Source organism: Crinia signifera, chromosome 12, assembly GCF_055691185.1.
Source record: "Crinia signifera chromosome 12, ASM5569118v1, whole genome shotgun sequence".
In the NCBI taxonomy this organism is placed as follows: Eukaryota; Metazoa; Chordata; class Amphibia; order Anura; family Myobatrachidae; genus Crinia; species Crinia signifera.
The window spans coordinates 40,838,924-40,863,760 of NC_139228.1; the positions used below are offsets into that span (position 1 = coordinate 40,838,924).

Genomic DNA, 24,837 nt, shown 5'->3' on the forward strand with positions numbered 1-24,837 from the left:
ACTGTGATGGGATGCCACCTGTGCAATAAGACGGTTCATGAAATTTCAACCCTGCTGGATATTCCGTGGTCAATTGTAAGTGATATTATTAGAAAGTGAAAGTGTTTATTACCATCAGTAACTCAGCCACGAAGCAGAAGACCACATAAAATGCTAAGGCCTTCATTCTACTGGCATTAATGTAAGCACAACAACTGTGCTTAATAGAATGGGATTCCATGGCCAAACAGCTGCATGCATGCAAGCCTCACGTCACCTAGTCCTATGTTACCAGTCGGTGGGAGTGGTGAACAGTGGACTTTGGAGCAGTAGAAATGTGACAAATCAGATTTCGCTGTTTGGCAGTCAGATGGGCAAATCTGGGCTTGGCAGATGCCAGGAGAACAGTTATTCCTAGATCCTGGGTTACTCACAGACTGCACACACTGGAAAAATCCTTCAATGGTGAGTAAGTTGCAAATGGATTTGCAACTCTTCACAGGGTTGCGATATTCACAACCTTGCAAGTACGGGGTTTCACTGGGTGGCGATTACCTGATCACAGAGCTCTGCAAATCAGTGATTTGTGATTTCTGCCCCCAAACCACTGGCTGCTGACCTTATTGTCACATGCACTGTGATTGTGGGGCCTCCGTTCTCATGTCAGCACCGACCCATGGGCCAGCATCTGGCGGTAGCCCAAGCTGTCTCACAGGAGAGAAAGTCATGCCGTTGCCGCTGTACAATAAAGTTTATTGTGCTGTAAAAGTGACATCATGACATCACACCACACGAGTGAAGCAATAAGAGGAGCCAACAGCCTGAGAAGCAGCATGGGAGAGACGCTGACACACTTACAAGAAGGGTAGTAAGTCAACGAAAGGCTGAAAGAGGCCTGGGGCTGGCTCGGTGCACAGACTGTAACACCATTGTCTGCTGATTTTGTGTTTACAGGCTCAGCCAGGCCGTAACTATTAGATAGAGGTAAGGGGTCGGGGGTATTTGACAGTTCTGGAACCCACAAATGCTGATGGCAGCCCTGTGTATAAACACACACACACCTCCTTTAGCATAACGGACATAATTACAAACCTATGGTATTTTGTGTCATGTCAGTGGTGGTAATCATATTATGCCTTAGAACTTGTGGATATCTGTGTTGTGCATTTACCTTGGCATTGAATCTTTGCTTACATGGGCATCTGGAAATCCAGATTAATTTATCTGTACTCATCAGCATTTACAAACAAATGGTGCAATGTCATATGTACTCTGTATTTTTCACAGAGTACAACTCCATGTGCCCAGGTGTGATGTCATAATATCAGTGATTCATTTCCCTCAAGCTTGGAAAAGTTTTATTGTTCCTCAGTGAGAAAAACAAAATAGCAATCTAGCAAATATGATACCTTTTAATGGCTAACAAAAATAAATGTTGTTAAAATGCAAGCTTTCGAGACTTCTTAGGTCTCTTCCTCAGGCATGGTATAACAAGGTGTGTGAAGAACCACATATATATACACAGCAGAGTAGGAACAAGATGTGATAGATGGACATTCTTAAGATCAAAACAAAACAAAATAACAGAATGAGCTTGTAAATTGAGTCCTTAATTAGTTTGTAGATAAGTAGTGTGAAAGTTTTATTGTCTCTAAGTTGATGACAGACCAGAGTTAGAGCTCCGATGCCCTCACTCTCTCTGGGCCAGATTCCTCAGATGTTGTAGTGGGCCATAAATCCCTCGGATAGATTCAGTCCTGTGTTAAGGGTGTCAAACGTTGTCATTAATTTGTATTCCCAGACCCTCCTGTCTCTTTGTGATTTGAAATTTCCTTTTAGTATAATCACTTTCATATGATCCTGATTGTGAGGAATCTGGCCCAGAGAGAGTGAGGGCATCGGAGCTCTAACTCTGGTCTGTCATCAACTTAGAGACAATAAAACTTTCACACTACTTATCTACAAACTAATTAAGGACTCAATTTACAAGCTCATTCTGTTATTTTGTTTTGTTTTGATCTTAAGAATGTCCATCTATCACATCTTGTTCCTACTCTGCTGTGTATATATATGTGGTTCTTCACACACCTTGTTATACCATGCCTGAGGAAGAGACCTAAGAAGTCTCGAAAGCTTGCATTTTAACAACATTTATTTTTGTTAGCCATTAAAAGGTATCATATTTGCTAGATTGCTATTTTGTTTTTCTCACTGAGGAACAATAAAACTTTTCTTATCAACTGGCTAACACGGTACCAAACTTTTTTCTTTTGACCTCAAGCTTGGTGCATGCCCAGCCTCCCCACCTCCTCTATCTTGTATAGATGAGGTCACACGTTATCTCTCTGACCTTAAGGTTTTCTGGGTATTTTAGTGACAGAGCAGGGAAATACTAATTTAGGACTGGCGTCTGAGCTTTCAGCTTTTTAAGTGCCCTGTGATTTAACACGCCAGGAAATACAGCACAAAATACCACAGATATGTTGATTGGAATAGCTGGTCACCAGCTCCCTGCTGTACACACATATTTGGTCCAATGAGTGTGACTAAAATACTTGTGCAGAGCAAAATGTATATAATATAACTAGTTAAAAGTCTGTCAAACTGTTGGCTTCTGCAATGTACTTTCACTTTGAGCTGTGACAGTTATTAAGTTATTTATATAGTGTGCACATATTCCGCAGCTCTTTACAGAGAATATTTGAACGTTAATATCAGTCCCTGGCCCAGTGGAGCTTACAATCTATATTCCGTACCACAGGTACAAGCACACACATATGCATCATAGGGTTCATTTTACTGGGAGCCAATTAACCTACCAGTATTTTTTTTTTTTAAGTGTGAGTACTCAAAGAAAACCCACTCAAGCACATTTTTAATGCACAAACTCTTCACCCCATGCCCAGTCCCTATCTGTTCCTACCTCCAATCCATACTTACCGACTTTCTGGCTGCCCTTTCCGGGAGAGGGCAGCTAGTTCAGGGGGGTGTGTGCTCCGGGAGTGAAAAGTGGTGGGCGCGGAGCCACACGGGTGGCTACTTGTTGGGGGCATGGCCAGAGCGACAGCACCGTTTTAATCACGCCCCCAACGTGCAATGCCGGTTTTTATGGCATTGCACTGCGGTGGGCGGAGCTAAACGGAGCTATTCGCGTCATTTGATTTGCGGACCAGGAGGTTTTGCGACCGGGGGACGCAGGAGCAAGGCGGTTATGCGGGAGGGTTGCCCCTCTTTCCGGGGGACCGGGAGGGGGACCCGATTTCCGGGACCCTCCCGGCCATTCCAGGAGGGTAGGCAACCCTGTTACAATCTCTGTCTTCACAGCTCCCTCTATCTAAGCCAGCATATGGTATGTTTTTAAACGATTGTTCATTCCGATCAGTTGGAAATGGCAACATCGTTTTAAAAATCTTACCGTATGTCGGCAGCTTAAGGCTGGGCTCCATCGATAGAGATCATACAAATGACCATCCCTAAGGTTCTGACTGCCTGATCAGTGTGGTTATTATTTATTAAAGGTTTCTTATATAGCGCACACATATTCCGCAGCGCTTTACAGAGAATATTTGACCATTCACATCAGTCCCTGCCCCAGTGGAGCTTACAATCTATATTCCCTACCACATGTACACGCTCACACACAGACATTCTAGGGCTAATCTGTCTGGAGCCAATTTGCCTACCAGTATATTTTTGGATTGTTGGAGGAAACCGTAGTACCCGGAGGAAACCCACGCAAGCACGGGGAGAATATACAAACTCCGCACAGTTAGGGCCATGGTGGGAATTGAACCCATGACCTCAGCGCTGTGAGGGAGTAATGCTAACCATTACACAGAGAAAACAGATGCACGTACAAACTAACTTACATTCGCAGATACATATGTATGCAGGGAATGAAAAAGATAGGTTTACTCCTAGCAGCAGCCACCTTTTTATAAGAATATTCACTGCAAAATCTAACATCTAGCATATGAAGTTATGCAAAATAGTGCACTAATGAAATATGAAGACATAACTATAAAAATGTGCAAAGAAAATGCCCAAAATATGCAAATATATACTGTATGCTAGAATGTCCCCAAGCTTTGGGCTTCTGCTAACATCTATCACTACATACATGCCAATATTAGAGACAGCTAATGGGGATCAGGGGGGATGATCAAATCAATGAGGGGCATGTCCACATCACGGGGTCGGTATGCTCATGTGAAAAGGGGCAAGTCTAGGACCGTGAGGCATGCCTAGCTGCCCCGAATCCCTCTCTTGTTTCCCTCCTACCAGACTTTCTATGCTGTATTTATTGACAGCATGCAAGTGTGGCACAAATTCTCAGCTGATATACATAGAGCATCACTGGATTGTACCTTCCAATTTTTGAGGTAGATCAGGACAACGCACTCACGGCCCTGATCACAAAAAAACAGTGGTTTGTCCCTCTAAAATAAGGGCTGCTGGAATGAATGCTTTAAATTAGACTTCAATGTACTGTAGAGAAGCAATCATAGAGTTGCCAAACTCGGTACTTAGCTCATTGGCCTATTACGCCATCTACAGTCATACACCGGTACAACACCACACTTTCTTACTGATGGATAGGATGTCAATATTGCCTCAATGGTCAGAGAAAGATGAAAATGGTGGCTTCTTTATAAAACAGTTATTTTTCATTCAATTGACAGACATGAACATACTAACAGAAACATGCATTTGCAAAAAAAATCCTATGTCTGATATACACATATTTCAGATTGGTGATTTGTCTCATTGGTTTATATGGAAGTGATCACACTGAAAAAAAATGTATACTGTTTAATGTTCCCAGTGAAAACGTTTTTCAAATGTATCTGTTACCTGGCCTGTACTTCACTTTGCTGGCCACACGAAAGAGGCAAGCTATATTTTCCTACAGTTGGGCACATATGTATGAAGTCTAGGGCAGGCTTGCCTACTCTCCCGGAACTGAAAATTGGGTCCGGCTCCTGGCCCCCTGGAAGGTGGGCAATTCTCCCGCATGCTGAGCCCTGACAACCCCTTCCCCACTGATTCAAATACTGGAAATCGCGGAGAGAGGACGGCCACATTTTGCATCATTTAAGCCCCGCCCCCTCTCAGCGCCCCGCGAATCACAGAGTTTTCAAGTGATGTCCACCTTGTCCCCAGACGTGGCGCCTCTCCGGGCTTCTCTCAGAGAGGTGAAGATAAAAGTAAGCAAGTATGGTCTGGGGATGACATTAATTGTCTGCAAGTTGCAGGCTGTGCGGGATTTTGAATTATTAAAGCAGGAATCATTTACACAGCAAATCCAGATTGGGTTTGAAGTTTGCGGTTAGTGTTCAGAATTAAACACCATAAAAATCAAACTAGTTTGGACATCATTCATGGATTTCGCAGATTTTTTCCAATCCATATAAATTCATCAAATTCTGCCAAAATGTAGTTGATTCAGTGAACCAGTTAAGCAAACAGATGTGGCCAGGATCTGTACGCACCATGAACACCACAATAATGGTTTTTATGGATGTCTGGCCTACACATAACATAACCACTTTTTTACAGCCATAATGATGGGAAGAAATAATCTAGTGATCACTGGATTCACATAAAGAAATAAAGCACTCTGTGAATGAGCACCATGGATCAAGCTGTGGATCAGAATTATTGTACCTATGGCCAAATAAGGCTTACACATGGGGTGGAAATGCCCCCGACATTGCTCCGTGTGTAGGCCCCATTAGGTATGTTAACATGCTGGATAAATCTAATATCATCACTGGGCAGAGCCAGTGTTCTCACCGGAGAACAACGATACGGACAGATCACGCCGCGCTAACACATCGCTTTGTGCTGAGCGATCTCTCAGAACGCTCAGCAAATCTCCCCTTAAGAACGTTTGGCTCACAAAAGACTATTGAAGTAGGAATGAATAAGTATTAGCAGGTCCATTGTTACTATCGGTTTAAATAACTATTGCTTAAACCAGTGGTTCTCAAACTGTGGGGCAGATTTATTAAGCTTGGTGAAGTGATTAAGTGGCTGGTACTTTTTCACCAGCTAATCAGCCCCATAATTTAATTTTTCAAACTCAGCCTTTAATTTTACATTTAGGAGCTGATTGGCCAGTGATAAAGAACCAGCCACTTAATCACTTCACCAAGCTTAATAAAACCTGCCCCTGTGTGCCTAGGCACCCTGGGGTGCTCTTGCAGGGGGGACTCAGATTGGTGGTCCAGGACCAGATCAAAATTATTTAGGGTTGAAGTGATAGGTAAAACCAGTGCTAGTGGCTGCCAATCAGAACACATGTGGAACACATCAGAATTTACACCACAATATAACTAAACCTCAGAGGGAGTTAGAAGCTGTGGGGAGCCACTGAGCCTGCAAAGGGCTTCAATTATTTATTTATTTATTTATTAACAGTTTCTTATATAGCGCAGCATATTCCATTGCACTTTACAAAGTACAATGTGCTCATACCCCTTTCGGAGTACCAGCAATCAGGATTCCAATGTCTGTATACTGACCGTTGGAATTCTGACTGTCGGGCTGGTATACCACAACCCCCACAATTCTGTCTAAAATCTATAACATTATTAAAAAAGGGAAAATCTATTCAACTGCTGTGCAGCTGAACACGTATTTAATGAACTAATATGTACTCATTCCTTCTCTTTCTATGAATATTATCCCTTGGGAGAGGGCGGTAACTCTTGGTAAATCCTGAGCCTGACAAGTGATGAATGGACTTGTCACACCTGCTACTGCTGCTCAGGTAATGTGTAAAGGAGGACAGATGGAAAGCCACATCACCCGGCCTGCCAAAGCAGAGTGCATTGGATTTAGGGCTGATGAGTTCCTAGCCACAGGCTAGAGTCAGGTGTGTGATTATGGATGGGATACTTGTTCCAACAGAAAAGCTGAATGAATTGAAATTCAATTACAGCCTGATTTGTTCCAACGGTAAATGATCTGTTTTCATGGAATCTAGGTACCCAGACCTAGGTGTTAACACTGCAGCAGTCTGCAACAGCTAGCTATTAAAACGCAAGTTTTTTTACATTTTTTTTTAGCCTGCTTAGCATCAGAAAAAAATCCCTGTTAAGTGCAACCTACAGGCTTACTTCAGGGACAATTGGGATCAATTAGATCACTATAAAATAACCACAACCAACTGAATTGCCCCACTGCAATACATCTGGCCCATATGTAAAATACAAGGTTCTCTTCTTTGTCCCAAGAGAGTGAAAGAATATAAAAAGTAAAACATGACCGGATACTTTCCAAGCATACCTAATAAGCTGCGCTCATTACAGGAACCAGGATAAAGGTTAATATGAAGAAAAGGTTATCACCCTGGTGGTTCCTGCATTATGGACAAAAATGTTAAAAGCAATAAAAATGAACACGCAGAATTTGTGGTAAACAATGAAACTTATTAAAGATTTAATGTGTGATTCACACAATGTTATTTCCATTCCAGGATGCATTCATTTTTTTCTACTCGGATAAAACATTTCGAAACCCAAAAACACGCCAAACAAAGCATGTTTCTATTATACATAAAGGACTATTAACCCACACTTTGTGGGCTTTAATAATGCACATAAATGTAGTATCAGCGGTGTAGCTAGGTGCCATGGTGCCCGGAGCAAGGACATATTTCGCGCCCCCCCCCCTCGGTAATGAATGAATTGTGGGTGTGGCTAACATGTGTTGGCATGTTACATTTGAAAATAAAAACCGTAAAAAATAAGACACTTTATAAGACACTGTAACGGAATCTGCTGCGCTATATAAGACGCTGTAACGGAATCTGCTGCGCTATATAAGACGCTGTAATGGAATCTGCTGCGCTATATAAGACGCTGTAACGGAATCTGCTGCGCTATATAAGACACTGTAACGGAATCTGCTGCGCTATATAAGACGCTGTAACGGAATCTGCTGCGCTATATAAGACACTGTAACGGAATCTGCTGCGCTATATAAGAAACTGTAACGGAATCTGCTGCGCTATATAAGACACTGTAACGGAATCTGCTGCGCTATATAAGACACTGTAACGGAATCTGCTGCGCTATATAAGACACTGTAACGGAATCTGCTGCGCTATATAAGACACTGTAACGGAATCTGCTGCGCTATATAAGACGCTGTAACTGATTCTGCTGCGCTATATAACACACTGACAGAATCAGCTGCAATATATAAGACACTGTAATAAGTCACACAGAATGCGCCAAAAATCACAATGTCACACAGAATGCGCCAAAAATCACAATAAGTCACATGGAATGCACCAAAAATCACAATAAGTCACACAGAATACGCCAAAATGCACAATAAGTCACACGGAATGCGCCAAAAATCACAATAAGTCACACAGAATACGCCAAAATGCACAATAAGTCATACGGAATGCGCCAAAAATCACAATAAGTCACACAGAATACGCCAAAATGCACAATAAGTCACACAGAATGCGCCAAAAATCATTATAAGTCACACTAAAAAGCGCAAAAAATTCACAAAAAGTCACACGGAATGCGGCGAAATTCACACACAGATTGAGCCGAAATATGGTTATGCAGTGAGAGGAGGGTCTCTTCGCAAGTGTAATGTTGTTTCAGTTGCAGCCTATGATGGAGTTTTGTGCCCCATTAAAAATGTTTATGTACTTTTAAGGAAGGCACAAAACTTCAATCACAGGCAGCAACTGGGACGACATTACACTTGTGAATATGCCCACTTCCCCCTCCCTCCGTGTAAGAGCATAGAAGACTGGAGAAAACCCTCCCACCCCACATGTAGTGCATTTTACCACAATTTGACTGTACTTGTCAGGATCCCCGCTGCCGGCTGAGCCTCCGTGCTGCCGCTGTGCCTCCTCACTGCTTATGAGAATCCCCCACTGACACAGGGCTCCCGAGTCACACGCTGCTGTCATCTCTCCGTTGTTGCTGCTTTGCTTCCTGCTCCTCACTTGCGGTGCGCGGGCGACGTCATGACGCCACCCGCGCACTGGATTACTGGGAACGCTGAAGTCTCTGAGAACGGTAGAGACTAGTTCCCATGCAGTATAGCTTACAGGAAGTGACGTTCAGTGAGGGCGGAAGTTGTTAGATGCCCTCACAACGTTTTTAAATTTATGTGTAATTCATGTAGGTGTCGTTAATTTTGTTTTATTTTTGCAGCATTGGACCCTCGCGGGCTCGCTACGCTCGCACGCTTCGGGCACGGTGGCTCGCTTCGCTCGCCACAGATTTATATTCCCCCTCCAGGTATACGTGGACCCAGGGCATGATGGGAAAATTACCTAAACTGCATGGGATCTAGACACTACCCTCTGAGAACCTCTCAGAGACTTCAGCTTACAATGGACATACACTGAAACGGATGTCATTGGGTTCCGTGCATCTGCACAGTAATCACCCATAAACATCCAGGTGACTGGAGTGCTGCTGCACTGCCCGGAAGCCGGACCGGGTAGCAGCAGCAATTTAGACAGGAGTGAGTCAGCCGCCCGGACTGTGCACTTGGCGGCAGGGACCGCCGGGCGAGCAGGAGACAGGCGCCGGGCAGGGCAGCCACCGCACACGCTGCCCGCCATTACCGTGTACTATTAAGTATGATCCTCCAGGGATCATTTGCGGAGGGGGGGCGGGCCGGCGGCGCCATTCGACCAATCGGCGCCCAGAGCATGAGCTCCGGTGGCTCCGCCCTCCCTACGCCTCTGTGTAGTATGCATGACTTTTGGGGTGTCCAGTTGTTAAACCAAGATGGCGTGCTAATGAATGTAAGAGTATATTGTAGGAACTAGTAAAAAAAAATTAAATAAGAACAAAAAGATTTTTATCGCGGTGGTTCTTCAATTATGTGTAAACATGTTAAAAGCAAAAAAAATAATAATCAGAATTTGTGGTAAAAAAAGACTTGCTATTAAAGATTGTGTTATGTGTATCACATGTTATGTAATCTACACTTTACAGTGCAAAAAAAATGGATGTGGGTGAAACAACTAGGCAGTTTATAAGACGTCTAGTAGCCAACATGTTTATAGTATATGTAAAGAACTGATGTCACACATCGTGCACTTTAAAAATGCACATAAATGTATTGTGTATTACTTGATGTATTAATGACCTAGAGACGGGCACTAGCATACAAGAAATAGGTCTTTAAAATTACATGCTTAATTCAGGGACTGAACTGAAATGGATGCATCATTTCATTCATGTTAGACTTTAATATATTTTGTATATTTTTTATTGAATTTTTAACAATGATATAAAGTTCTCAAATTTGAGGTGCAGATGGGGTTATATTATGGAAAGTAAGAAGAGGTTGTAGACTACAAAAAAACTCACCTTTTATTTTTGCAGTATGTTCAAGGCTGGAAGTCTGGGCTAATGTTTGGTAATAGGAGGCCGAAGGGTGTTACATAAGTTGGGGGCAGCTTGGGAGAAAGGAAGAGTGGGGGTTTGAAATTGATAGTGACTCAGAGACAAGGCAGTTGTTGGCAGAGTAGGTATGGAGTGTGTGAGGAGATGTGCGGCCAAAAGTAAAAGCCTCCGAGTTTGGTGGCTGTGCAGGATGCAGGCCGAACGCAGAGGTTTAAAAAAAAAAAAGGAAATCATTAAAGGTTTTTGCCTTGTGATGCTGCTTTCAGACCGCAAAACTAGCTTTGACCCTGTATTTGAAAATGTTTCCAAAAACGGGTCTGCCAGCTAAAACCCCTTTCACACCGGATCTCTTAAACAGTATATTACCGTTTAAGTGCGTTTTTTTTGGACACTGGCAGACCCGTTTTTGGAAACTTTCAGTGCGTCCCCCTCCCCCGCAGGTTAACACACACAACCCCCCAGTTAACCCCTCCCCCCCGTGGGTTAACACCCCCTCCCCCCCCTAGGATCCCGGCAGTATGGACGGCTGGCTGCGCTTATGGAAGAAAAAGGGACTTTCGGATAATGGCTGCCCCATAGGAAAACCAGTTTAAAAAACTGTCTTTCGTATGGGGGCAGCCATTTTTTAAACTGGTTTTCCTATCGGGCAGCCATTTTCCAAAAGTTCTTTTTTTTTTTCATAAGCGCATCCGTCCATACAGTACTGCGGCTGCCAGGATCGGCAAACTCAGGAGGTATCGGCTTCACAGAGAGGGGGGGGGGGGGGGTCTTAAACACAATGCGGGGCGGGGGGGGGTCCGGGGATGTTAACCCACGCAGGGGGTGGCAGCGGGGGGCTCCAGTGAAATGAATATTTAATGAGCTCATTAAATATTCACTGTGCTGAATTTAAGACCCAGCTTATTGGCTGGGTCCTAAATACCGTTTCAGACCCGATTTTGATACGGGTAGGACCCTCCATTTTAACAGTTTTACAACAACGGCTTTTGTAAAACGGTAAAGTGGTCCTGCACCTTTCAGACCGCACAGATTACCGTTTTAAAACGGTTAAAAAAATCGGCAAAATACCGGTTTTAAGTGCGGTCTGCAAGGGGCATCAGTGAGTTCGGCCAGCATATCCCGCACAGCCAAACTTGAAGGCCATTACATTTGGAAGGTGGTTGGAGCTGCAGGGGTGGATAATTTTTGTAACATGTATTTAAATTGCCTAATGATACACAGGTATATTTAACCATACCTCCCAACTGTCCAGCTAAACGCGGGAATGTCCTGGTTTTTGGGGACATTCCTGCATCCCTCCCGCGGCCGGCAGTTTCCCGCTGCGGGGGCAGTTATGAGTCCCCCCCAATCTGACATGATAGACGCTGTGCGCATTCGCACAGCATCTATCCGCGGGTGAAAACGGAGACGTTGCCTAATTTGCATAAACCACACCCCCTTTTCAGGCGCTCACACGGCTTCGCCGCACGAGTGTCCCTATTCTGATATGGACAAAGTTGGGAGGTATGATTTAACTGAATGTACTGCTTTGAATGATTACTGAGAACAATGATAAAGTGTGTCCTGTCATGTAGTGTTTTAATGATACAAAGAGAAGTGTAAGTTGTAACGGGATTGGTACAAATCCCTGCGATTAAAATACAGACAAGGGGGGGGGGGGGGACGTGGATCGACCCCCCCTTGCGGGCTCGCTGCCTCTCAGCGGGCCCGGTGCCTCTCTACACACTAATTTATTCTCCCTCTATGGGTGTCGTGGACACCTATAGAGGGAGAAAGGGTCGGGATTCCGCCGTGGGGATTTTGACCGCCGGGATTCTAACTGCATCCCATTCTAACATGTTAGCAACAATGAACACAACGCAAATTAACCATGCAAAACTGGTAGTAATTATATGTTTGTCTAAATTGTATTCCTGAAAATTGCAGAACGGGTGTATTTAAAATATTTATTACACTTCATCAGCAGTCTTTGTTACCTGGATATTAGTTTTTAAAGTATTTAGATACAAGTTGTTATTATTTAGACAAATACACCATACACTAACCTATCGAAAGGTCTGCACTCCCTCTACAAAAGCCACAGAACACATGTACAGTAACTGGAGAATTCTGGCTGGCTCAGCTTTATACACTTGATATAGGAGTCTCAGCAACACACTTTCCCGACCTCTAATAAAGGTCATTACAGCAGAAAAGTGCAACATTAGTTTTATCTTGCAAGGAAATAATGTCACTTAGATATATCAAGGTTTTGCTGTGCATTATAAATTTATACTTTGCATAGAATAAAATAATACCTGGGAAAAAGTAGAATGTTCCTACAGATACACCTGGGACTTGTTTGTTTTGTTACAGTTAATTGATGCAAAAAGGAAAGAATTTGTCATGATTTTGGTACAAGATGGAGTATACTTTTGAAACAGGACGGCTTTAGAAATCATAAAAAAGGAATGTACACTTTTTATACACAGTAATACGCCTATTTCAAGAGCAAACGTTGTTAATCACAATGAAAGCCATAGGGTGCTTCTAATATTATTATTGGGTTTAAGTTTTTTGAAACTACATTCATAAAAAATTCAACGGAAACTGATGTAACAAAATATTATGATAAAGGCATTAAAATACTAGTATTAAGTTACTAAAGAATTTAAATTTTTTTTGCAAATGAAGCATTCTAAATTGTGAGCATATCTGAGAACATGGCCCTTAATTCCACAACAGCATAAGTCATTTAAGTCCTTCTTTAAAAAAGTTCAGGTCAGGAAGCCCAGACTGGGACTTTCCAACTTCACAGGTTCAAAATTTACAGAACGTATGAGGGGCACTAGAGAATAGAAGATACATGAAAGTTTCTCTATGATAATCCATCCCTTGTTCAGGTTATCCGAAATAGAGATGAATGTTATTGATCAAGGCAATTGAAGTAAGTGTGGCTACAAATCCCAGAGATGCCTGCTTTCCCTTGATGCATGTTCACAATACTGCCCAAAAAAAGTGTTGACTACAGCCTAATGGACCCATTTAAATTCTGAGTTTTGGTCTGGACTTGTATGGCAAATTGGCCTATGTCATGATAACCTGTCTGAGATGCAAGTGAGCAGCAGATGTGGAGTAAACTTGGTCAGTCTCATCGTGGACCTCACAAAAGTCAGACATTAAAGCAGGAAAAGCATGGTTTTGCTCAAGGAAGTTTGGCCTGATACCTGTAATAATAGTGATTATGAGGGCATCTTTACTCCTAGCTGGGAGTTAAAAATAAACTAAGTACTGGTGGATAAATCATCTACAGATACAGAATGTAAACTTTCAGTTAGGTATGAGTTGTAGAATATATGTAAATTTCCACACGAGGCATGACTTGTAGAAGAATAAGCATAATGAATTTACCGTAGAAACAAAAGAAGCACTGTGATGTCAGATGTATGAACCAATGGGGTATGGGTCATAGGGTCCACAGCACTAAGGTTGACATGCATTGGGTGGACCACTGAATGTCGACACTGGGCCAATGTCAACACCTGAAAAGGTCGACATGGGCTTAGGTGGACACAAGCATTAGGTAAACATTGGTAAGGTCAAAACGTTGACATGGGGTTTTACTCCTACGCTCGGCACACTAGTGAGGAAAAACAGACTACCGAGGTAGCCAAGAAAAAATGTGGTGTGGACCAATCTTGCTGAGGGAGATTGGACCAGGGGCACTCTATGGGAGTGGTTTAAACCCAGCTGCTGCTTTAGAACAGGATGAGACAACAAAAAGAATACAAAAATAAGCAACGTTAAAAACTTAAAGCAGACTGGTTGATCTAGTACAGTTCATTTGTTAATTCTTCACTAAAATACTGTAAAGCCAGCATGAATAAAAACAAAGAAATGAAACAAATGTGCTCTGAATCCAGATTATTACATGTTCTCCACCAACCGTTTATAAGATGTTCAAGTGTCTTGTAGGGGCCTGAGTTTCATGGGCCCATATAGGAAGTTGAAAGTCCCCAAATGGTTATCTAATGGGGGAGGACAGAATAGTAGCAGGTTTTGCCCGGAATGGCCCAAGATGGCATAAATCACCGGGGCAGTCGGGGACCGGTGGGTGCGCAGCTTCTGACGCATTTCACTGTCTCTAAGGGACAGCTTTTTCAAAGGTAATCCTGATATATTCAATAATATCAGTGGTCTTTTTAGTGCAACATGTACATGTTTTTATTATATGTTTTTTTGTGAATGCATGTGTACCATTAAATGTTATTTTAATCCTAAAACTCCTCATTGGTTTAGCGCTACTTTTTCTCCTCTTTACTTGGCACACTAGTGGCTGGTACGGCATGAAATACCCCCTGTCGGCACATGTTGTCTCAAAAAAAAAAAGAAAAGGTGGAAAACCCCATGAAAACGGGTCAGTTATGAGGGATTTATTTATCCCGCCAAAGTCCGTAAATTTGCACTAGGACAAGCTCTTTTTACTATGCTAAAGTATATTAATGAACTACTCTAAGACATCCTGATATAGTTTTAACTAGATCAGAGCTTCTTTATACGTTTCGTTATTTTCATCTAAAAAGCGAAACTTGTGTGTCTTGCCAGAACAGAAGATATTGACTTAGAGCAAAACGCCTTTTTACGTTTCTTTTTCAGGTGAAGTCACAACTTTTCCACACTAGCCGATGTTGAATATATAAATTTCAACTTTTTTACTCTACCCTAAAATGTATATAGCAAAATACAGTATGCAAACATAAATTTGCAGAAAAATAAAAAGTAGATGTGTCAAAAATTATTTTTCACATTCTCACATAAAGATTATAGTCCTATAAAAATTGTAGTATTTGAAGAGCATTTATTGCCCTTCTAGGGGCACTTTATTTCCTAGTGAAGACTACAGTCCATGCTCCAATCACGCAGTGCAGTGAAAAACTGTGCTGAGGGCTTGGATCTTTGGACCCCTCCAATAGAAGAAGGGCCCCATTTCTTCACATCTTCTAGAGCAGGAGTCTTCAGGTTTCCCTCTGCCACAAAGCTTAGGGGCTTACCCAGTGGCGTAACTACTGTAAGGCAGCCCCAGCTGCCGCTTGGGGGAGCAAGCCACAGTGGGGTCTGTGTGGGCGATGGCACCCGCTCGACACACTGATATGCTGCTACCTGTCGCTGCCCACCGGAGGAGAGTCAGCTGCAGCACGAGTGCGGCCATGGCAGAGGGGGAGCAACATTTTTGGCAGGGGGGAGCAAAATTTATAGTTACGCCTCTGGGGTCACCCCTTTCTATAAGGGGTTGGCCAAATTTTTCCACTGGGGAATGGATTCTTTAGCTCCCCCCGCAATGAGAGAGCCTCTGCAAACTTTGTGCGACGTGAACCATAAAAGTCTACTCTACACCTAAAACCCCCAAAACATGAAACACATAAAAAAAAAAACGCAAACAAGTTGTGGTGAAAGTAAAAAAAGAAATGTAATACTAAATAAATAAAATAAATAAATAATGGCAGCCACTGGCTGAGGTTCACAGCATCCCTCCGCTTAGGAGAATGATCCTGTACATCCTGTTTAAATTCTAGCGACGCGCATGGTATGTCCTGACTCAGATATCCACTTGTTCCAACAAGTATCTCAGTTTCTAAGTTAATGCATTAAACCAGATTGTTCTGCATTTTACAAGATCACAGAATAATAAAACAACGATGCGTGTAAGGCTTCAATCAACCAAATAATCCACCATTTTAAATGTATTTTATAGTAGCATAATATTGTTTTTTTTTTTTCCCTAGCTCCCAGACAGACTGAAACTGTTGTTTCTAGATGACTAGATAAAGGCATCTCCCTATGTTTCAGTGTTCCTGCAACAAGTCCTTGGTACATATAGGGTAAAAGGAAAAATAACTTTCTGCTTATAAATTATTTACCATAAACACGGTGCCACATTTCAGTGTCCATGTCGACATTCGGGACAAAAAAAAGCGAAAAATTACATGTCGACCTTGTAACTGTTGACCTTATGAACCTGTCGATCTAATGCTTGTCGACCTAGTTGCTGTCTATCCAATGATCCACACATGGCAGAGGGTTGTCCATCAACAGGTTTACCTTTGATTGTTTTTAACTAACAACGGCCCCCAATCAGACTTCTGTGGCCGATGTTTGCCCTCCATCTGTGTCAGATGGACATCCACAGAAAACATTGTTAGCCAGTGGTCACCCTAGATTCTACAGATTCTATTGTTTTGGGTGTCAGTTACAGGTCACATGATTTGAATCCCCCGGCAGCCCCCCCCCCCCCCCCCCCGTGAATTAGTTTGCCGGGAGGACCCCCTGGCTGGAGATCCACCTTCCCCATTGTTTATTTGGCCCTCTGTGTGTGTGTGTCTAATGTTGGTGCCCCATCCCATCTGTTCTCCTTACCTTCTACACCAGACCTGGCCAAAAGGTAGATCCTGATCTACCAGTAGATCTTGGGGCATCCGCTGGTAGATCATGGCCAAATTAACAAAATACAAGTGAACTTGAACATCTGGCGTTTCAGAACGCCGGCTCCCGGTAGTGCCCCTGATGTCATGACATCACCGGAGTGCTGTGAATAGCCCTCTGCAGCTGCTATATATCAGTCTGGCCCCACACCCACAGATTGTAATGCTGGGCTTACTGCTCTGTAATAGCACAGAGGCTCCTCACAGCACCAAGTACACCCTGAGCGACTCCTGGATGTAGTGTGTGGGGTGTAATTGTCTGATATGGGTGGTACAGTGGCTGCAGGCTGATGCTGCTGGAGTACAGCCACCGCCTGCTCCGTTAATATGATACAATATCCGAGTGGTTCCGTGCTTGTGTCCTGGTTATCAGTCGCTGACTGACTAATAGATCCTATAACAGAAGAAAATGGCTGACCACAATGTAACAAATTATGAGCAATCATAAATCTTCTGTTCAGGCAGCAGTCAGATGCGGGTACTTGGACCACATATAGAAAGAACACAAAGAGAGAAAAAGACAGACTGCGCTAAAATAGAAATCAAATGTAATCCAAAAATAAACATAAAAGGTATCAAAGCAATTAAAATACAAAATAAAATCTATCAAAATGAAACCAATTTCATTTGAAGGTCACTATGGCCAGTATTAGTAATACTATTAGTAATCCAATCACATATAATAATAATAATAATAATAATAATGATATTTATATAGCACTTTTCTCCCAATAGGACTCAAAGTGCTTCACACATTGTCTTTACAGCTCGAAATACAAAACAAGCTTAACAGTAGATGTCAGTAAAATGCTTGGGTAAATAAGTATGTCTTTAGTCTATTTTTAAAGGATTCTATAGTGGGCGCTTCTCGCACTGTGCGAGGAAGAGAGTTCCACAGAGTTGGAGCAGCAAAGTTGAAAGCTCGACCCCCAGATGAATTCAGGGAGATTCTGGGTACTGTTAGTAGTCCTTCTTCAGTGGATCGTAGTAATCGAGTAGGACAGTAGGGGATCAGCAGCTGTTGCAGGTATCTTGGGCCCTGGTCATGTAGGGCCTTGAAAGTGAGTAAGCCAATCTTGAAAACGATTCGCCATTTTACAGGTAGCCAGTGCAGGGCGTAGAGAATGGGAGTAATGTGGCAGGAGCGGGGCTGGTTAGTTAATAGTCTGGCGGCTGCATTTTGTACCAGCTGCAAGCGGTGCAATTCTTTTGCTGGAAGACCCAGGTAGAGAGCATTGCAGTAGTCTAGTCGTGATGATATAAATGCATGTATGACTTTAGGAAGGTCTTCTGAGGGAATTAAATGCTTGATTCTGGCTATGTTTCTCAGATGAAAGAATGAGGATTTGATTGTGGCTGACACCTGATGTTTAAGTGTCAGGCCATTATCCAGGACAACACCAAGATTCCGCACATGATCAGAGTTTTTTAGTGCTGTGCCCCCCAGCTTAAGACCTGTCAGTTGGCTATGCTGCCGTCTTGTCCTGTGATTTATCATCAGGACTTCTGTTTTATCTGGGTTCAGTCTCAGCCAACTGGCACTCATCCACTCCTGGAGCTCAGCTAGGCAGCCATTTAAGGTTGTTATTGTGTTAACGGTGCCTGGAGCAAAGGACAGGTACAGTTGGGTATCATCTGCATAGCAGTGGTAGACCAGGCCGTGACGTCTGATTATGTCACCAAGTGGAAGCATGTATACTGCAAAAAGCATGGGAGATAGTATAGAGCCCTGTGGGACACCACAAGACAACGGCACTGGTGGTGAAGAGTATACTCCCGATGCAACTCTCTGTGACCTGCCAGCGAGAAATGATTTGAACCAGCTAAGGACTGTGCCACCCAGGCCACAGAAATTCTTCAGGCGCTCAATTAGAATCCCATGGTCAATGGTGTCAAATGCTGCAGAGAGGTCCAGAAGGATTAGGATTGAACAGTCTCCTCTATCCCTTGCATTTAGAAGATCATTGAGCACACATACCAGAGCTGTTTCTGTGCTATGTCTTCTCCTGAATCCTGACTGGAATGGATCATAAATGTCATGGGTTAACAGGTGGGTCTCTAGTTGAGTTGCAACCACTTTCTCAATAACCTTTCCTAGAAAAGGAAGATTTGATACTGGCCTGTAGTTGGTCATGCAGTCAGGGTCTAAATTAGATTTTTTAAGAAGTGGTCTGACTATTGCTTCCTTTAGTGGTTCGGGAAAAACGCCTGTCTGCAAAGAGCATTGAACTATTTTTGCAAATGCAGGGCCGATTATTTCCATACACCCTAAAAGAAGCTTGGATGGGGCAGGGTCCAGATCACAGGAGGAGGGACGCAACAGTCTGGAAATTCCAGCAATGTATTGTACATCCACTTGGTCAAAGATGTCCCATGAAGGCAAGTGTCTTAAACTGGTAGGCTTGGTCTGTTGGAACTCCTTTGGTGTCACTGTGGGGATTCCAGCCCGGATGATAGATACTTTATCTGCAAAGAATTTAGCGAACTCATTGCATCTTGACTGCGAGAGGGTTACATCAGGCTGCAGGCATGCTGGTTTGCAAAGCATCTCCACTGTACGGAAAAGCTGAGCGGGCCTATTTTTTGCTGTCATGATCTCATTTGAAAGGAACACTGTTTTCTTGCGGGTGATTGTTGATTGGTATATTCCAATGTGTTTGATTAGATTTAATTTATCCTCTGCCAGGTTTGTCTTCCTCCATCGTCTTTCCAGTATACGACCCCTTTTCTTGAGATCACGAATACTGTTGTCAAACCAGGGAGCTTGATGGTGTGGTTTGCAGGGTCGAATACGCAATGGGGCTATAGTATCCAGTGCCTCTGTCACAGCCTTGTTATAAAAATGGACTAGGGAACATGGATCTTTACATATATGGTATGGAGAAGCGTGGGAAATTGGAAGTTTTTAAAATGACTTGTACACCTGCCAGCTCAGTATGTTAGTCGCAATCCGGTCTCAGGGGTCCTACCCTTCACTGGATCTTGTGGAACACATCGTTTGCCCGGGAAGGGGGCATCCTACCAAGCTCTGGTGTGGAGCGTCTGTGTTGTGTGGATTTACACAGGTTTCGGCTATCACTGCTGTGTGGATTAAGTGATAGTTTTGTGCTTTGGAACTGCTGCTACAAGGACTGCCATTGGACTGCTACCCGATAACGTTTATATGCTACATTTGACTCTTTTTCCTGTCTTCATCTACTTTCGTGTGCTGTGATAAAAATAAACCATATTTTGGTTTCATCTGCTCGGTGTCTGAGTGATTGAGGAACTCGTACCCATATAGCATCTACCATTCTTATATATGTGATTATATAACTAATAGTAGAGAAACTTGTATGCTGCATGGGTGTATAGTGTGTGTAGGTATTTTAGCAATTGTCCGTGTTGATCGCCCCTGCGAATGTGGGGCAGAGAATCGGCTGAAACTTACTTTTACCGAGCGAATGATTAAGCTCAATCAGTCCTAGCGCTCTCACAGTGGAGCGAACCCATCGACCAGCACATGTAGCCACCACCCCAGTATACGCCCCAGTTACCGCCCAGTTGTGCCCAGTTTTGTGACCGTGCCAATCCATACGCCCACATTACAACTACTCTGCACGAGTTTGTTCACTAGAGTATTTCTACTCGTAAGGTCGCGAGTGTGCACGGTTGCCCAAACCTACACATGCGCTTTGCGAATGGTACACATGCGCAGTGGGCTAATATATACTCTGCAAATGAATTGGTGTCCGAGCAAGGCAAGCAGAATATGGCCCTATGTGTGTAAGAGCGGTCAGCAAAACAAAATCTATTGTGGGAAGCATAGGGCCTGTGAGCCTGGTTCAGTGGTGGATGCTATGTATGTATGTATGTATATGTATGTATTTATGTGTGTATGTATGTATATATGTATGTATGTATTTATGTGTGTATGTATGTATGTATGTATATATATGTATGTATGTATGTATGTATGTGTGTGTATATGTACGTATGTATGTACAGTTGTTGATTCTTATGTATTCATATCTGCAGAAATATACAGTTACCATCTCTACTGGCAGCAATGCCATGTGCCACTGTGCCCGCCATCGTACAGTTAGATTTACTGGTCTGCAGTAAGGGGTTTCCGGTACTTTCATGTATGCGGAATAGCAAAACAAAATATCAGTATATGGGCCACCTCCGAATCAGGCCCATTGACAATGGTAGATCTCCGCTAAATATGTGAACTAAAAGTAGATCCCGCATACCTCCCAAAATGACCCATTCCAGGAGGGACACAATGCTCTGCTCCTGGACTTGCTGCCAGTGGTAGTTGCAGAGGTGGGACTGCACCAATGTCGCAAATTCAAAAAGGGGAGCCACACCTGCCAGTGAGTCCAGACTGTGGTGTTTAGGGTGGCAGTTGGTGGGACTCCCCTATCTGAATTGTGGACTGTGCTGCAGCCCTGCAACTGCCACTGACATGAATGTCCAGAAAGAGAGCATCTTGTCCCTCCTGGAATGGGTTATGTTGGGAGGTATGATCCTGGGACACAAAAATCTGGCCACCCCTGCTAGAAAACAATGTAACTACAGTGAAAATTGTGTTCATATAAAACCTCACATTACCAAAGATTTATAGGGAAATCCTGCCATCAAATAATACATTAGATTCTGATGTGAATGTAATATTTAAAATAAGAAGTGAAATCACATTTCCCTTAGGTCAGTCATGCAAAAGACAAAGGAGCTGAGATGTCATAATGGGCCTCAAACCCTCAAACCACAAACAGCCAATCAGTCTGTGAGGGTATAGTGATGTCATAATCAGGGCTGTACTGATGCTGTCTCACTCATTCACCTCACAGGACTCCAGGCAGTGCGCAGCTCACCAGCAGGAGGACATACTCACATAAGGTTAGTGACTGGACAGAGATAAGGGCAGGTTAGTGCGATGCGGCGGCAGACTCGGAGCGTGACTACTGTAATATATGACTGATCAACTGACCGACAGGACAGTATTGGATAAAAACAAATCTCCCACCTAGGGGGGAAGTACCGTACTAAGCAGTCACTAGGGCTGCACCTGGGACACCTAAGGGCGGTGTCTGGATGGCGCTGAATAAACCCTGTATGGAGCGGTTAGGACGTGTCGCAAGGCACAAGGTGTCCTACTATGCTGCATCAAGTCCCCGTACGGATCCCTACTTATTAATGTGCAGAGGTGGGAGAGATGTATACGGTGCTGTACCCATTACTTTGTTATTATCTGATACTGTTGTTATAGTTTTATCATAGTTTGGGCTCCATGTAAGAGTGATACTAAATTCTGGCAGCATATTGTGTTAGTGTCCGTGTGATACACAGGATATGCCGCTGGTATTTACCATCACACACAGTATCTTTCCAGCGAGGACCAGTGGTGTCCCCTCCTCCGCTGTATCCTCTGCTGTGTTGCCAGCAGCCTGTTGGCAATGGGTTACTGACTAATGCACATACATGACGGCCGTCTGTGTATGTGTATAGAGATCAGACCCGGTGGGGACATAGGAAACAGAGTTAGAGCTGTCCTATATATATCATTGCAGCCCTAACCCCTTATAGCACCAGAGACGAGTCCTAAAGGGGTTCTGGCTGTTTCTTACATGGAGTCCTAATACTAATAGGTAGCTACCTTGTCTCTTTCCCCCTACCTTGTCTGTCTCGCCCCCTACCTTGTCTGTCTTGCCCCTTTACCTTGTCTGTCTCGCCCCCCTCCCTTGTCTGTCTCTCCCCCCTACCGTGGACATGCGCGTGCCCCCCGGTGCCATCGGGTGCGTTATTCATCATCTGGGAAAAAGTTAAAATACAGATTTGGGGTGACAGAAGGGATGACGGGTTATATAAGGTTAGTGGGTGGGTGGTTTGGGCAAACTCTGCAAAGTCTCTTAATGCCTAGAGGGACGGGCAGTCCGTCAGCCATGGGTCCCCAGAGGTTTCCCCCACAGGGGGTTTTTCCTCTCCTGAGTGCTGATGGATGACTCCACCATCTTGTTCCTCTTATAGGACAAGTGTGTAAGAGTTCTGGAACAATCCTGTTCCAGTATTCCCTATTGTATAATGCAGAGTAAAAAGAATATATACATTTTACTTAAAATAAAAGTTTTTATTTATTTTTTAAATATATTTTGTGTGAATTTGTCTTTATTTATATTAATAAATGCCCCCAAAGGTCAGGAGGTCGCAGTGGGAGCTGGTGGGTAAATGAGATTAGAGGTGGTAATGGAAAGTAAATGGAGTAGGCTTACACCCTGATCACTGAGGTGACCATACAAATGGGAGGGGCGTATAGAGTAGGTTTACATCCTGATCACTGAGGTGACCTACAAATGGGCGGGGATTATGGAGTAGGCTTATACCCTGATCACTGAGGTGACCATACAAATGGGAGGGGCGTATGGAGTAGGCTTAAACCCTGATCTCTGAGGTAACCATACAAATGGGTGGGGCTTATGGAGTAGGCTTACACCCTGATCTGAGGTAACCATACAAATGGGAGGGGATTATGGAGTAGGCTTATACCCTGATCACTGAGGTGACCATACAAATGGGAGGGGTGTATGGAGTAGGCTTACACCCTGATCTCTGAGGTAACCATACAAATGGGTGGGGCTTATGGAGTAGGCTTACACCCTGATCTGAGGTAACCATACAAATGGGAGGGGCGTATGGAGTAGGTTTACACCTTGATCACTGAGGTGACCATACAAATGGGAGGGGATTATAGAGTAGGTTTACACCCTGATCACTGAGGTGACCATACAAATGGGAGGGGCGTATGGAGTAGGCTTACACCCTGATGACTGAGGTGACCATACAAATGGGCGGGGTTATGGAGTAGCTTACACCCTGATCACTGAGGAGACAATACAAATGGGCGGGGCTTATGGAGCAGGCTTACACCCTGATCACTGAGGTGACCATACAAATGGGCAGGGCTTATGGGGTAGGCTTACACCCTGATCACTGAGGTGACCATACAAATGGGTGGGGCTTATGGAGTAAGCTTACACCCCGATCACTGAGGTGACCATACAAATGGGTGGGGCTTATGGAGTAAGCTTACACCCCAAACACTGAGGTGACCATACAAATGGGCGGGGCTTATGGAGTAGGCTTACACCCTGATCTCTGAGGTAAACATACAAATGGGAGGGGCATATGGAGTAGGTTTACACCCTGATCTCTGAGGTAACCATACAAATGGAAGGCTTATGGAGTAGGCTTACACCCTGATCACTGAGGTGACCATACAAATGGGTGGGGCTTATGGAGTAATGAATCAATTCCTCTGACTAATATGCGCTCAAGGTTTGGTAGGGAAACACTATATTTGTATGTGTTGTATGTGAATAATGCAAGTCGGTTATATGATATATGGGTTATAAACTCCTGATAAATAATAATAATAATAATAATAATAAATACAAATAAAAAGAAGATTTAACAAAGGAGGAAGAGAAAGAGGAAGAGGAAGAAGAAGAAGAATTATATTTCTACAATATTTTCTCCAATTCGGCACAAGACATGTTACAGATAACATGAACGTATTACAGAAGTTTAGGTTTTCAGAGAATACAGAAACAATGAATAAAATACAAAGGTTTGACAGACATTTTGTGTTATCAATGCCAAAGATTACTCCTCCTATGCACATTGGGATTAGGAGAGATCATTGCATAATTATCAGAACCAGTCACGGCTCTTTCTACACAGGAGAGTCCCAGCGAGGCGGCCATCTTGGATGCACTACGTAGGTTACAATGTGCAATTAGCAATACATGACAATAGGAAATACAAGGGTAAAATAAAAAGCCACCTATACCCTTTCACATCGCACCTACTGTAATTACCTTCATGCCGGTAAGACCCGGTAATTGGTGCGATGTGAAAGGGGTTATCGGGTCCTGCAAAGCGGTAGCAACATGGCAATATGAACCAGTAAAAAAGAAGGGTTCTTACCGGTTCATTGCCGTGTTGCTTTGCGG

The 24,837-nt window shown here is 43.5% G+C and overlaps 1 protein-coding gene and 1 long non-coding RNA gene across 2 annotated transcripts in view; one reads left to right on the forward strand and one right to left on the reverse strand.

The window, feature by feature from the left end:
* Window positions 1-24,837, reverse strand: part of PRKCH (protein kinase C eta) — a 185,796-nt gene that overhangs the window by 29,840 nt on the left and 131,119 nt on the right. The gene's annotated exons all lie outside the window — the stretch shown is intronic.
* Window positions 353-22,975, forward strand: LOC146049993 (uncharacterized). The gene is made up of 2 exons (XR_014466250.1): window positions 353-444; window positions 21,679-22,975. It is a non-coding gene; the product is annotated as an uncharacterized LOC146049993 (long non-coding RNA).